The sequence below is a fragment of the Aulonocara stuartgranti genome (assembly GCF_965226115.1).
Source record: "Aulonocara stuartgranti genome assembly, chromosome: 6".
NCBI lineage: Eukaryota > Metazoa > Chordata > Actinopteri > Cichliformes > Cichlidae > Aulonocara > Aulonocara stuartgranti.
In genome coordinates, this window is record NC_138944.1 from 13,880,716 (window position 1) to 13,886,715 (window position 6,000).

Below are 6,000 nucleotides of genomic sequence, written 5' to 3' on the forward strand. Positions count from 1 at the left end.
ATGCATCTCTTTGGTTCTGCATCAGATCTTTGATGCAATTCCCCCCTATTTTTTAAGGACATTCCTTTCAGAGACCTGTTTATGTGCTTTTTCATTTTTCCATAACTTGCTTAGTTTCCTCAAAGTTTTCAAAGACACATTGCACACCATGCCAAGTTATGGCAAGTTATGCAAAACTAATAGCTCTTTAAGGGAATCCCAATACTGGTGTAATGATACTATTTCAGTAATCTACCTTAGACTATCTAAATTATCCAGATTACTATTCCTACACTAAGCGAGATAAGAGCTTATTTAACTTCAACTTTTAAAAAAATCTCATTATCATTAGATTAAAGAGAATTATAAAGTTTTTTTGGTTTTGGTTTTTCCCTTGTGGTAGTTTTGGTGTTTTAGCTATTTCCTCTTCATGAACCAATAATGAATAGTCTCGGTTTGCTCCAGTTCCTTGAGACACATATGCAGCTTGTATATATCACTTTAGTCATCCTATTTACACCTTGAATTAGTGATTCAGTGTGAAGCTGTAAATGCATTTCTTACCTGAAACAAAACTGTGTATGTTTCCCACCTCTGTGTTTTTTGTTTGGGGTTTTTTTTTGTAAAGTTTCACACAGATAAAAATTGAGAAAATAGGTTTTGGGTTACTTATAAATGTCACTGCATAATGAACAAACCGGATTCCAGTGTTGTTGGGAATGAAACAAAAAGCTGTTCTGTTTGTAGCATTTTTTATTAATCTTAAGATCTTTGCATGGTCAGTGTACATTATGTGGATGTAAGTGAATGAGAAAGAAAAGAAATGACCTGGTAGTGTTGTACATTCACAAAAGTAACACTAGATGGAGGTGTTGTCAAAAGGCACTGGGTCCCCTTCTAGCCAAGACAGAAGAATTTTGAAGAAGTGCAGACACACATTCACTTGATTCATCTGGAAATGTTCTTCTTTAATTATACAGAAACTAGAAAGGGAACTTTGACGAGTTCAAATGAGCGTGTGTCCCAAAATGTGTGTTAATTACTTATTACAGTAATTAAATTTGCAACAAATGGTTTCATTGTTATAGAGGTAATCAGTCTGGGAATGTGCCATCTCATCAGGTCAATATATAAAACGGTTCATTCAGTTTGTGGGCACATCAGTGCACGGTGCAGATTAGCCTGTTTCCATCCTGCTGATAACCTCATTAAATCTCATCCACCTAGATGGTGCCAGCTCGCACAGGGAGGCCTGGTTCAGAGAGAGTGACTCACTGTGGCCGTATAGTTCATAAAAGACATTACTGATTGCAATGTATTTTCTCTTAGTCTAGCTGTTGATTTACAGATTTATTTAGATGCCACATAGTGGGAAAAGAATTTGACATTGAATGATCAGTGGTTGATATTCTTCTGTTTATTAGGTACATGTAGTTGCTTATCCACCTTTGGTCCTCAGAACTTCCTTAATTCTTCCTAGCATAGATTCAACAAGCTACTGGAGAAATTACTCAGAGGTTTTACTCAGAGCATCACTTCCTGCAGATTTCTTAGTTGTTCACATCCATGATGAGAATGTCCTTTTCCACCAAATCACAAAGAAGCTCTAATTGGAAGCGATCTGCTGATTATGGAGGTTGTTGCTGATAGGAGGGGTACCCAGTGTGTCCTTCTGCCGCTTCAAAGTTCACTTTTGTAGCTTCAGAGATGCTCTTATCAATAAGTTTATTGCAACAAATGATTATTTGGGTTACTCTTGCTTTCCTTTCAGGTTGAAGCCATTCTTCTCTGACCTCTGGGATCAACAAAGAATTTTCACCCTGATAGCTCATTAAATATTTTCTCGTTGTCTGTAAACCTTAGAGATTGTTGTGCAGGAAACTACCAGCAGAAAAGCAGCCTCTGAAATACTGTCGTCTGGCACCAACAACCATTCCACGTTCAGCATCAGTGAAATCACCTTTCTTCTCTATTCTGTTGCTCGGTTTGAACTTCAGCAGGTCATCTCGAACATGCCTAAAGAGATGCTGCCAGGCAATTGGCTGATTAAATATTTGCATTAGTGGCTGAACAGGTGTGGCTAATAAAGTGGCCAACGGGTGTGTAACTACAGTTTCTATTTGTTATGCATTTCCACTCTGTGCCAACAGAAGGTGGTACTTGACTACACATTTACTATACTTTGTAGTTTACCAGCAGATCATTTTCTTTAATGGCAATAAACATCCACAGCAAATGGCTTTACCTGCCTGAGAGTAACAAGGGTCAATCTCCTTGCATTAGTTTGTTGTTTTGTGTTATTGATCGAGCCACAGTCTCCTTCCCTGACTCATTTTGTGCAGTTAACTGAGTATTAGTTTAGGCAAGCTATGAAATCAAGCGCCACAGCCCCGATGCAGCTGTTCTCAGTCTTCTCAGCAGTTCTCAGTCTGCCCACAGCTGCTGAGCATCTGCAAGCCGCTTTTTGACCCACATCCAGCATTATGTCTGTTGCTACTGATACTTAGCAACAAGACTCTGATGTGATCCCAGAACAGATAAATATTATACGAGCTATTACAGATGTAAATAACAGTTTCCTCTTGAATATGATACTCATGATTGAATTTAAGGATGCCTTGCTGTTTTTAAGATTTATCGTCATTTTTAGCTGTAATAGTCATGGATTTTAGAGATTTCAGGTTCAGAGTTTTGGAATTTTGAAGGACCCTTTAGGGATATGCATGCACAATAAACTCAGACTTTAGTAGATTCATGCAGTGAGTATTTATCAAATAATAATTTTATTTGAGAGAACACACCGTCAATTGCACATCTAACATCATGAATATGACTGAATGTAAAAATACACATATTAACATTTCATGACACCATTTGGGATACTTTGCATTAATGTAAGCTTAACAATATGAAAAAGCTCACACTGTCAATGTGAAGCAGGAGGCAAAGCAGCTGTCAAATATACTGCAAGTAAGTCTACCCAACAATAAAACAACCAGTTTTTACATGAATAGATGTCTATACAAAAAAAATCTATACACATAGATGATTTTATATTTACAGTGTTTAAAATAAAGAAAATAGAATGGGTGTGTATACTGTAGTTTCAAAGAGTGAAAGTTTAACTTGGCACAGTTTGTGTTTGTTAGTTTTATGTACTTGTGCAGGTGGAACAATGTGATCCAGTGATGAAATGTTGCATGCATTAATATCACATGGAGCTCACACCATATACTGACAATAAGTAAAATTTTATTTATATGTCAAACTAACACAAAATTATTGCAACAAGACAAAATGCAGCTATGTAATATGTTTTTTTTACACTTATACTGCATGAAATGTGTATATTCAATACACTGGTGCTTAACCTGGATACAGTGTCTTCCTTGGCACACTCAGGTCTGCGGTGCATTTGTTAACATATAAGAATATTCTTTCTTTTTGAGGGAGAAATAAAAAAATACGCTTACAGAACTTGGTTGAAGTGTCTCTATAGGAGAGGTATTTCACTATCCGGTTGTTCAGTCTGACGTCACTAGCCGTGTCTGGGTCTAAACTCCGCTGCAGGTCCATATATCAAACGATCACTATGGCATTACTGAGAGTTGAAAAACTGTTTAAAGTCTTTCATCTTTAATAAAATGATCAGCGTTCTGCTCTACCAGGTGTAACAATTGAGTTTAACATCCAGGCATCCATGAAAACGGAATTTATGACATTTAACGGAGTTAGAAGTTAGCAGGGAGTTAGCTCGCTAGCTTCTATCGAAATACAATATAGCATGTCCTGACTGCGGGGTTTTGGAAACAAATTCAAACGTACAGCTCTGCTATCACTTCCAGCATAAATGAAGACAGAAAACTAAACAGCAGTGACGTTTGTAGGGTTACTGAAGTTGGGCTAGCTGGTATATAATGATGTGCTACGTGACAGCTAGCGACACAGCTATGTTAGCATAATATAAACAAGCTAACTTTTTTTCCACTCGATAAAAGTTAACGTGAGTGTTCTCGGTGGTCAGGAACAAATGTAATCGCATGGCAGGATGCTGTAAAAGGACCAAACTTCAGCCAGGAGAACAACTGAGATAATCCATCCACAATACGAGGTTAGTCATACTGCTGCATGGGCTGGGCTGTAGTTACATCCTAAGGTTTTAAAAACTGAGCTTAAATAAATGATTAGCGGTAATAAAAGCCGAGGGAGGTCAACAGTGATCACTGACTGTTTTAGGAGCTTTTTGAGATCAAATAGAAGAAAATACATAACATTAAACATGTTAACAACACAAAAGCCATATTAAACGCAGACTACTTTAGACCCGGAAGTAGGATTCGTCGCGTCATCACTGAACAACCGGATATGCAGAAACATCCCACTTAGCAGCATCTTCTTTGCACATCTTACATTCACAATAAACCCATCTGAAAATGGTATTTAATACAACCTGACTGACTCGTTCTACATCCAAGTAGAAACTTCAAACTTCAACTTCTCCCCTTTGGCATTCTCTTATAAACTAATAGTTTATAACTCTAAGTTAGCAGCAACACTCAAACACTGTTGCCTTTCTGATATTTTTGTTTCCTTCTTGTTTTATTTGTTTCAAAACTAATAAGTGCACAAATTAATTATAGGTCCTCTTTGAGTAAAAGGGTTGTTTATATACGGATAGTTATATTCGCCGGTGTGACGCAGTCCTGTATGTAATTCATGACGAGATATGAGTGCATATAAAGCATTAGTTTGTTTCCTATGTACAATAAAACACTCAGTTTCTATAGCCATTAGCGTGTTTGTATTTAGGCCTTTGAAATAATGTATCTCATATGTGTGAACAAGCAACTTATAATGCAAACCCATCCTTTGATGTCAACATTTACATTTCTTAGATGGACCAATGCGAACAAGCTTGAAAATGAGTAATATTATGCGTAAATACAAAATAATGACATATTCCTGATAGTGCTTAAAAAGTTTACAAAACTCTCATGGCTTCACAACAACAAACGGTTCTTATTCGGTGTACAGACATGGAGAAAATCAACTAAAAGTCATATAAAAATGTCAAATACCAACTGCATTGGACCCAACAAATACATCTTTTAACTGTTTATTTATAAGATGGAACATCAGTAAAATTATCTGAGCAGTTGTGATTCACAGCTGTTTCATAACCTTAAGCCTGCACTTGAACATGAAAATGTTCAAAGCTGAATTTTAGAGCCTTCACATGAACACGTCTGAAACAACTGTGATGTGCATACAAAGATGTACATGGCAACAAAATGTGCAACGCTTTGCAGTTGAGGCTACTTTAATTAGAAACAGCTGAGCATGTGAGCATGTAATGCCTGTGCACACTAACACCGCTGTTGCACATGCACGTTTATAGAATAAATGAGAAGCAATTTTCTGAACCCTATTAGCTGATTTTCTGAACCCTGTTAACCTTTATGAATGGCAAGTGCACGCTATTTGCTCAATTATCACATGATAAGAGAATCAGAGTGAGGAAACATTTTCTCAGAACAAGAACCCGGGATGTTTGAAGCACATCCAGCTACACTATGTGATTCCTCTGATTAGCTGCTTGTTTCTACGTGAAACTACATCGATGTAAAATGTTTGCATTTGAGGAAAAACCTGCAGATTCTACAATAATTACATATACAGAGCCTACTGATCCAGTTCTTACCTAGAGTCTAAAGCTAGCAGGGTGGCAGCCAGCTTTCACACAAAAACTTGAGAAAAAGCTAATAAAAGTAAAACCAGGTAAAACTATTTCCTCTGTCACTTGTTGTACAGCCTGGAAACAAAGTGAACCTGCGACTTTCAGTTTACTGTTGCTCTCTACAAAATCAAAAACTGCTTAAAAAACTTAATGGTAGAGAGGGTAAAGATAGTTCAAACAGCTGAAGCGGAAAGATCAAGCTGGATAATATTAAATTATTCAATAATTTTATGTCAAAATTCAGGCAGCTCAAACAGACCCCATCAGTGAAACAACCGCGCCTC